The following is a 9832-nucleotide window of genomic DNA, read 5'->3' as shown; positions in this document are numbered from 1 at the left end:
TACTTCCCTTAAAGAAAATATTTCCTTGCTGAGCTTCAGTCTGTTTGATCTATCGAGAAGTGACAAAGAAGTGTTGAAATCTCCTACTAGTATTGTGTTACTATCAATGTTTTTCTATAAGTCTATTAGAAGTTGTTTTAAAGTATTTTGCTGGTCGTCATTAGGATCATATACATTGAGGAGGGTGAATTCTTTCTGATGTACATATCCCATGATCATTAAGAAATGACCTTCACTGTATCTGATAACCTTTAGTTTGAAGTCCATGTGGTCTGATACTAGTATGGCCACTCCAGCTTTGCGGAGGTGATATTTTCTTGAAAACTTGTTTTCCAGCCTTTTACTTTTAGCCCATGGATGCTTTGATTGTTCAGACATGTTTCTTGCGGGCAGCAGAAGGTTGGGTTCAATTTTCTAATTCATCTTCCTATTCTGTGCCTCTGAATTGGCACATTTAGTCCATTGACATTGAGAGAGATTGTTGTTTTGGGGATTTGTGCTCTCTTTATGTATAATTTTTGTACTTGTGTGGATTGTCTTAGCTTAAAGTATACCTGTTAATTCTTCTTGCAACAAAAATATGGAATGCTTTACAAGTTTGCATGTTATCTCTGTGCAAGGACCATGCTCATCATTGTATCATTTCCATTTTAGTATATGTGTTATCAAACCTAGTAGGAGTAAATTTTTCCATATTTTTCGCTTCTTATTACTTTGAGTGTTGTCCTTCCTCACTCCTATGGCAGACAATGATTCCTAATCAAGGAATCTATTTCAAAGCAGCATGAATAATAAATAGATTTAGAACTTTAATGTCCCAGAAATAAAAATGTGGTTTTTACTATATTATCGTTTACCATACCCTAGGCATCAGTTTTACAAAATAATTCTTTTGGAAGATGGTATATGAGTTTGTTTAATGTTGTTCCCTGAATCCTTCATTAAGGACATTAAAATAGAGCCTTTTGCTGTTCTCACCTCAGTCCTGTGTACATCTCCAGGAAAAGGTGAATGGTGTTGTCTGCACTTTGACCACCTTGAATGTATGTAGGATTTTTCTCCTGAAGGATGAGGTGAGGATCATATTGATGATTTCATTCCACCTTATTACAAGTTCAACTTGAACGGAAGGTGAGACTCATGAGGCTCCTATAAAGGACAGAACAAAGGGTCTCAGTGAAGTTTAATGGCCAACTCATATTAACAACATAGATGACTCAAAGTAACCTGTGTGCATCTTTGTGTGTAGTGAGTTTCATATCTACTGATAGTGATTGTCAGTCATGACACATGGGCAAAACAGACCTGTAATTAAAAATCTAGTTCTCTGAGCAGAGTGGGGTCTCTGAGGTGATTGAACAAGTGTGTAGTAATTTATTACTAAGCACATAAGTATTTTGAATGATGTGTACTTTTCGATCTAAAATTAATTCCAAATATGTCTAAAATGACAGTGTCCTGACCTCGCACCTGGCTTTTCTCACCGAGGCCACTTGGAGGTGCCGGGGTGAGTTTCCCTCACCGCCCTGATTAGAGCCCCGGCAGCTGAAGACCTCTGCAACCAGCCATAGGTACGCTTAAGACCACCCTTCCCAAGATTGAAGGAGCCTCTTGCATGAAGGAAATGGAAGAGGAACCCAGATGTGCGGGACCGGGGGATGAGATCTCCATGGCTGCTCAGATCAAGACTGTGCCCCCTCCTTCCAAATCCCCCATCTTCTAATAATTAAGTGCTACAACCACGAACTGCTCCTGGATCCATGTAATGCCATCAATGGCCAACATCCAGAGACTGGATCTTATTTAGAAGACAGCTACTCTGATAGTCCAGTTCTCACTCTCAGAGAACCTGGTAGGCTTCTGTGAGTATTTTGCCCGCATGGCAGAGTCTTTGTTTCTGGTCACTGTTTCTACTGAGGTACAGAAGCTGCTTAATTTAAGATAGTTCCCTTTGTTTATCTCTGTTTCCAGTTGCTTGTCAAGTGGCGTGTTATATTTGAAGATACCTTTAGCTTCAATGTTGTGGAGGGATTTGCCGACCTTGTCATCAATGAGCCTGAGGGATTCTGGTCTGATGTTGAGTCCTTTGACCCATTTTTATCTGACTTTTGTGCATGGTGTTAGGTAGAGGTCTGAGCCATTTTTTTTTTTTGCATGTAGCTGTCCAGTTTTTATCTGCACCGTTTGTTCAGAAGGACTCTCTTGATCCACTTCACATTTCTTGCTCCCTTATCAAAGATTAGATGATTATATATTTGAGGGTGTGTGTCAGTATATTCAATCCTTTTCCATTGGTCTGCAGCTCTGCCTTTGTTCCAGTACCATGCTGTTCTCATTATTATCGTTTGTAGTAGAGTTTGAGGTTGGGGAATGTGATGCCTCCATTGTCTTTTCCCCAAGAATTGCTTTAGCTATTCGTGTGCGTTTGTTGTTCCATGTGAATTTCAGGAGTGCTTGATCAATTTCTTTGAAGAATGTCATGGGTATCTTTATAGGGATCAAGTTGAATTTTTACAATGCTTCGTGGAGAATTGCCATTTTGACAATGTTAAATCTCCCATTCCATATGCAGTATATATGTTTCCATTTCCTCGTGTCTTTTTTAATTTCCTGATATATAGGTCCTTTACCTCTTTAGTTAAGCTGATTCCAAGGTTCTTGATTTTCTGTGGCACGATTGTGAATGGGATTGCTTTTTCATGTCACTTTCTTCTCTCTCATTACTTCCATATAAAAAAGCCATAGACTTTTGGGTATTGAGTTTATAGCCTGCAATTTTACTATAAATGTCTATTGTCTCTGGGAGTTTTTCGTAGAGATTTTAGTATTCTCTGAATATAGTATGATATCTTCTGTGAATAGTGAGAGATTATTTCTAACTTTCATACATGAAAAACCCTTAATATCTTTTTCTTATCTCTTTTCTCTTCCAAGTACTTCCAGTACTACATTGAAGAGAAGTGCCAAAATGAATTTTTACTTAGCACATTCTGTCTGTAAATTTCTATGCTAAGAACGGTGGAAGAAACAGTGATATCTTAGTAATTTACAAGTAAATTATGAAGTCAGATAACTTAAAAGAATTTCGTTGTATAAATTTCAAAATGTGTAGCTTTTATTAAATATATTAAGAATAAATCGTAGGTCTTGATTATACCATGAAGATTATTTTCCTGTTAGAAGTTACCCTTCTAAAATGCAATAAAGAGACACATTTTGAAAATGTTGATTACTCGTTAATTCAGTCAAGGTATGTTAGTAGTCTGGTTGTGCAATGCCTGCAGGAATTCAACCTGTACCCTCAGGTGAGTGCATCAACAGTCTGATTGTGTCTTCATGCTTCCCGATAACCTCAAATGGCCACTGTGCCTCTGGCTGGCTCCCAACAACTCAGGACTACGTTTCCCGAGAAATTAAACTCCCGAAAGATATGTGGGAGCCATGTTAACATACCACCCCAGGCTCAGCTATACAAGCTAATGGATTGGTCTTGTTTCAGAGACCCATAGACAAATCTGGAAGATATCAACAGCCACAGTTAACCTTGGACCTGCAAAAGGCTGAAGACACTAGGGTAAATCAGAGGGAGGCAGGTTAGTTTGGTGCCCACCCAACCAGAACCCAGTGCAGCCACTAGCTCCCACAATCCAAAATCGCCACCATGCTCTCCTCTGGTTTCCATCGTCTCAGGATGGCTCTCACTGAAATATAACAGCTGAAAATTCGGATATGCGGGTTTTGTGACTGAAATCTCCAGGCTTTCTCTGGGCAGGATGGGCATCCCACCCCCACTGCCCTGTACTTACGGAAGCCTCAGGAGTCATTTCCATACCTCAAAGCTACTCCAGGCTTACCTTCCTGATAAAAATGCTAAATTACTTGCACAAACATGACCTCTTAGTACCTGTATGAGACCCTTAATGCACAAACTAAAAAGGAGACAGAGAGAAAGAATTAAAGAGCCTGCCATAGAGACACACTGGGGGTGGGTGTAGGGTGTTGGGGGATGGTTTTAGGGAACCAGGAATATTGGTTTTGGGAAATGTACACTAGAGGAGGGACGGATGTTGGATCGTTGTATGACTGGAAGCAAATTATGAATAGATTTGCAATGGTCTATCTCACAGATATTGGATAAAACATTAAAAATATATATCCTTCATTTGTACCTCAGAATACTGATGTATCTTTAAAACCCAGCATATCTATTTTTGTGTTCTCTGTAGGAAAAAAATGTTAATCACCTGTGTGCCAATAGCTTGTAGAAAGCTAAACACAAAGATATATCAATGAATGTCTTTGGCATGAATACTGTAATTGCAGCTATGTTATGTTTTAGAATAAGTTCATGGACAAGACGTCAAGAGGAGCAGTGGCAAAGTGCATCAATGTTGAATGGATAATGTTTCAGGAGCGTGCAAGGGAGATGGGAAGATTTGGCATGAGTAAAGGGAAGAAACAGAAGAGTGAAGTACTAATAAGTATCGTGAGAAAAATGCAAGGGAGGACATTTCCTGGCAAGTGTCACACTCTGTTGAGATTTGGGTGAGGATAAGTATTAGAAAGTATCTTTCCCATTTAGTGGTAAAAAGGTAACTTTGATGGGTGTATATAAAATTTACTTTAACGATTAGAATTACCAAGAGATACAAAGTTACAAAGTTGCTCATAATTGAGTTTCAGTCATCTAATGTTCTAGAACCTTTCCAGTATATTGGGGCATTTTTGAAGGAATATCCCTGGTGCGAAGACTAGGGCATCTGAATCTTAACACATTTCACCAAATATATGATCTGTACTCACATGATTTACACTGTCTCCCCTGCTCTTTGATTTATGTTTTCATGCAATATTTCCTTGTGAACCTCACCTCAAGTGAGGCTCCCTAATTAAGACAAGTACATGTTTCTGGGGCACTACATATTTTTTGGTTGCTGGGAGAGTCTGTAAAGCAATGCTCAGGAGGTGTGGGGGCCCCACAGACAATTTTCAGAAAACGTGGCCATGGTGCTTGGGTTCCTCTGAGGCTATATAGCCTTTGATACTCTGGCAATCAGGTGGTGCTGGGAGTCAAATTGAGTGCATGTGACACAAGTTCCATAAGCACTACACTATCTCCTGCAGCCCTGGGTATTAGAATTATGTCAGCATTCTGAGGTCCTCCCTTTTGTCACAAAGAAGAGACTTGTGCAGGAGAAAGTGGAAGAGACTTTAGGGTTTAGCTAGGTTGACTGAGTAGCTGGTGATACCATTAAGATTGGAACATAAAGTAAAAATAAAACAAGAGCCCCGTGCCTTTTCCGGCTGAATTCGACACCCTCCACAGGGGTACACCTGCGGACAACACCTGCAGCAGCTCCTTTGGACTATCCATCACCTAATCAGCCCTCCCCTCCAGGTGGGTAGAGGGAGCACTACTCCTCCACTCCTCACCACCAGCCCCCCACCTTTTCCTGCAGAACTGGACACCCTCCAGCAGGGGACACCTGAGGCAGCTCCATGGGATTTTCCATTGCTCCTCCTACATTCCAGGATCCTGGGTGGGAGTGACCCTGGGATGGGCCAGGGGCGTGGCCACCATATAGGGAGCGTTTCCTCCCAGAAGTGGGCGTGGCCTTCTCCTGGGTGGCCAGCCACAGTTATATTTCCCAATCTGGGCTCTCAGGACTTTCATCTCTCACTTTGTCGCCTAATACCGACTAAAAATTTCTGACCACCTCTACTAGAATACAACAACATCCCACTCGCCTACTCCATTTATAACAAAAGACCTGTATGAAATGTGCTGTACAAGCTCAAAACTAAAAAGTACCTCCTCCAAAGCGCAAATCTCCACCACAAGGAGAATATGTAGAAAAGAATCCCGAATCCTCAACCGAGGTTTTCCACAATTGCACTCTCTTTGATAAAGAATTCCAGGATAAATTGCAGAGGGTGTTCAAGGACCTACTCAAAGAATCAATGGAAGAGATATCCAAAGACTAAAAGAAGAAATGAAAAAAACAATAGAAAAGAGAGCCAAGAAAATACAGGAAGAAAAGAGAACAGAATTTTAAAAAGCTACAAAAAGAAGATTCACAAATAAAGGATTCAGTGGATGAAATTAAAAACTTAGTAAGTGCCCTTAGCAATAGAATAAGTGCAGCTGAATTTAGGATCAGCGAGCTTGAAGGTGAGCAACAGAAATCCCACTGGGAAGAACAAGCAATAGCAAAAGACCTCAAAATGGCTCTAAGGAGAATCAGAGACCAAGGGGATGACGCCAAGAGGAACAACATTAGAATCATTGGAGTACCAGAAGGACAGGGAAACAACCCCAATGAAAAAGCTAGAGTAAAAGAAACCATTGCTGAAAAGTTCCCAGAGTTAAGGAAAGCAGACATTCAGATCCAAGGAGCCAGAAGGGTACCAGCTAAAGGAGACCCCAGAAAAAACACTCCAAGCATATCATAGTCAGAACGATGGATGCTGTGGACAGATACACAATATTACTAGCAGCAAGGTCAAAGAAGGAAATTACATACAAAGGAGCACCCCTTAGATTCACAGCAGACCTATCAGTGGAAACCCTCAACACCGAAGGCAATGGTGGGATATAGTGAAAAAATTCAAAGAAATGAACGTCTCACCGAGAATACTCTATCCAGCAAAACTCCCACTCAAATTCGATGGAACGATACACCACTTTTTAGATAAACACAAACTCAGGAACTTCATACACTCAAAACCAAATCTAAAAGAAGAACTAAAGGGGCTCCTGTAAGAAAAGAAGGAAAACACGTGTAAACACAAACAACTCCTACAGGAAGATGGCACAAACCCCCATGACAATACTCTCCCTTAATGTCAATGTCTAAATGCACCTACTAAGAGACACAGAGTGGCAAAATGGATCCAGAAACTGAAACCAGCATTCTGCTTTCTACAAGAAACTCATCTGAACAATGAGAGCAAACACAGACTCAAAGTGAAAGGATGGAAAACAATCCTGCAAGCAAACAGCTCCTTCACAAAAGCTGGGATGGCCACACTAGTATCCGACAACATTAATGTCAGGCTGAAAAAGATTAGAAGGGACAGTGAAGGCCACTTTCTCTTCATCAAGGGATACATACAACAGGAAGAAATCATACTCTTAAATGTATAAGTACCTAATGAAGGAACAGCTAGATACTTAAAACAACTGCTAACAGATTTTAAAGAGGACAGTGCTAGCAACACAATAGTAGATGGAGACTTCAACATCGCCTTATCACCTCTGGATAGATCAACAAGAACAAAACTCAGCAAGGAAACATTGGCTTTGAATGAAGAAATAGAAGAGAAAAGACTTATAGACCTATACAGGCTTTACACGCCCCAAAGAAAGAATACACATTCTTCTCCAGTGCTCCTGGAACATTTTCCAAAATCGACTATGTGCTAGGCCACAAAACATACCTCAATAGAATCAGGAAGATAGAAAGAGTACCAACAATCTTTTCAGACCATGATGCACTGAGGATAGATGTGAATCACATACAGACACGGACAACCAAATCGAACACCTGGAAAATAACCAAGTCACTGCTGAACAATGTGTGGGTCAAGAAGGACGTCAAGGAAGAAATCAAAAGATACCTGGAAACAAATGAGAACGAAGACACGAACTACCAGAGCTTATGGAATGCAGCTAAAGCCCTATTAAGGGGAAAATTCATAGCTCTGCAAGCATATCTATGGACGGAAGAAAAGATGCACATAAGCAACTTATTTCACAGCTCAAGATCATAGAAAAGGATCAAGAAAAGGAGCCTAAATCGGACAGAAGGACAGAGATCATAAAACTTAGAGCAGAAATCAACGACATGGAAACCTAAGAAACAATCCGAAAGATCGATGAAACCAAGAGCTGGTACTTTGAGAAAATAAACAAGATAGATAAACCACTAGCAACACTCACAAAGAAACAGAGAGAGAGAAAACTAATAAACCGAATCAGAAATAAAAATGGAGATATCACAATGGAAACCAAAGAAATTCAAAAGATCATCAGAGACTACTTTGAAAGTCTGTATGCCAAGAAAAAAGAGAAGTTAGAAGAAATGGATAAATTCCTGGATTCCTGTAATCTCCCAAAAATGAGTCAAGAGGATATAAAATACGTGAATAGACCTAGTCATAAAAATGAAATTGAAACTGTCATCAAAATTCTTCCCAAAAACAAAAGCCCAGGTCCAGATGGATTCACTACCGAATTTTTCCAAACATTTAAAGAGGATCTACTGCCCGTCCTTCTCAAACTTTTCCAGGAAATTGAAAAAAAAAAAACTCTCCCAAACAGTTTCTATGAATCCCATATCTCTCTAATACCAAATGGAAACAAAGACACCACGAGAGAAGAAAACTACAGGCCGATATCACTGAAGAACACGGAGGAGAAAATTCTGAACAAAATACTAGGAAAGAGAACTCAACAGCTCATCAAAAAGATCATACACCATGACCAAGTGGGATTCATCCCGGGGATGCAAGGATGGTTTAACATTCGGAAATCAATCAACATAATCCATCATATCAACAAAAGATAAAAATCATATGATCATATCAATAGATGTAGAGAAAGCAATTGAGAAGATCCAGCATCCGTTTATGATGAAAACCCTCGCCAAATTGGGGATAGAGGGGACTTAACCCAATATAGTTAAAGCCAGCTACCACAAGCATACAGCAAGCATCATCCTCAATGGGGAAAATCTGAGAGTGTTCCACCTAAGATCAGGAACGAGATAAGGATTCCGACTCTCTCAACTGCTGTTGAACATAGTACTGGAAATACTAGCAATAGCAATTAGGCAAGCAAAAGAGATTAAGGATACTGGAACAAAGGTAGAGCTGCAGAGCTATGGAACGGGGTTGAATATACTGACATCTCCCCTCAAACATATGACCATCTAATCTTTGAAAAAGGGGCAAGAAATGCGAATTGGAGTAAGGAAAGTCTTTTTAACAAATGGTGCTGGCAAAACTGGACGACTACGTGCAAACTACTGGGCTTCGATCTCTGCCTAACACAATGTACAAAAGTAAGATGAAAATGGATCAAAGACCTAAACATCAGACCGGAACCTATAAGGTACATTGAAGACAAAGTTGGCAAAACCCTCCATGACATTGAAGCTAATGTTATCTTCAAGGATGTCACGTCACTGGTCAAGCACGTGGGAATATTTTAAACTAAGAAGCTTCTGCGCCTCAAAAGAAACAATGACTAAAATACAGAGAGAGTCTACAGAATGAGGAAGGATATTCTCCAAATACACATCTGAGAAGGGGTTGATATCAAATATATACAAAGTACTGATTGAACTCCACAAGAAGAAAACATCCAACCCCAACAAAAAATGGGGCAACGAAATGAACAGAGACTTAATCAAAGAAGAAATCCGAATGGCTAAAAGGCACATGAGAAAATGCTCTACATCTTTAATCATCAGGGAGATGCGGATCAAAACAACAATGAGATATCATTTCACACCACAGACACTGGCCCACATTCAAAAAAACAAAGGCAACCTTTGTTGGCACGATGTGGCGACAAAGGGACCTTCTTTCACTGCTGGTGGTAATGCTGACTGGCCCAACCCTTTCGGAAAATAGTAGAGATGATTCTCAAAAAATTAGAATTTGAGCTCCAATTTGACCCAGCAATACCACTCCTGAGAATATACCTCGGAGAAGCAAAAAAGTATAGTCGAAGTGACCCCTGCACTTATTTTTTCATTGCAGTACTATTTACAATAGCTAGAATATGGAAAAAACCCGATTGCCTGAGAATAGATGACTGGTTACA

At 40.1% G+C, this 9832-nt stretch overlaps 1 pseudogene; it reads right to left on the bottom strand.

Annotated features, from left to right (window-relative positions):
- Positions 1-574: 574 nt before the first annotated feature.
- On the bottom strand, positions 575-671 carry LOC130018130 (uncharacterized; annotated as a pseudogene).
- Positions 672-9832: the final 9161 nt, after the last annotated feature.

The sequence above is a fragment of the Sorex fumeus genome, unplaced genomic scaffold (genome assembly GCF_029834395.1).
Source record: "Sorex fumeus unplaced genomic scaffold, SorFum_2.1 ptg000237l, whole genome shotgun sequence".
Taxonomy (NCBI): domain Eukaryota; kingdom Metazoa; phylum Chordata; class Mammalia; order Eulipotyphla; family Soricidae; genus Sorex; species Sorex fumeus.
The sequence above is the reverse complement of the archived record's forward strand: the minus strand, read 5'-3'. Positions and strand labels throughout refer to the sequence as shown.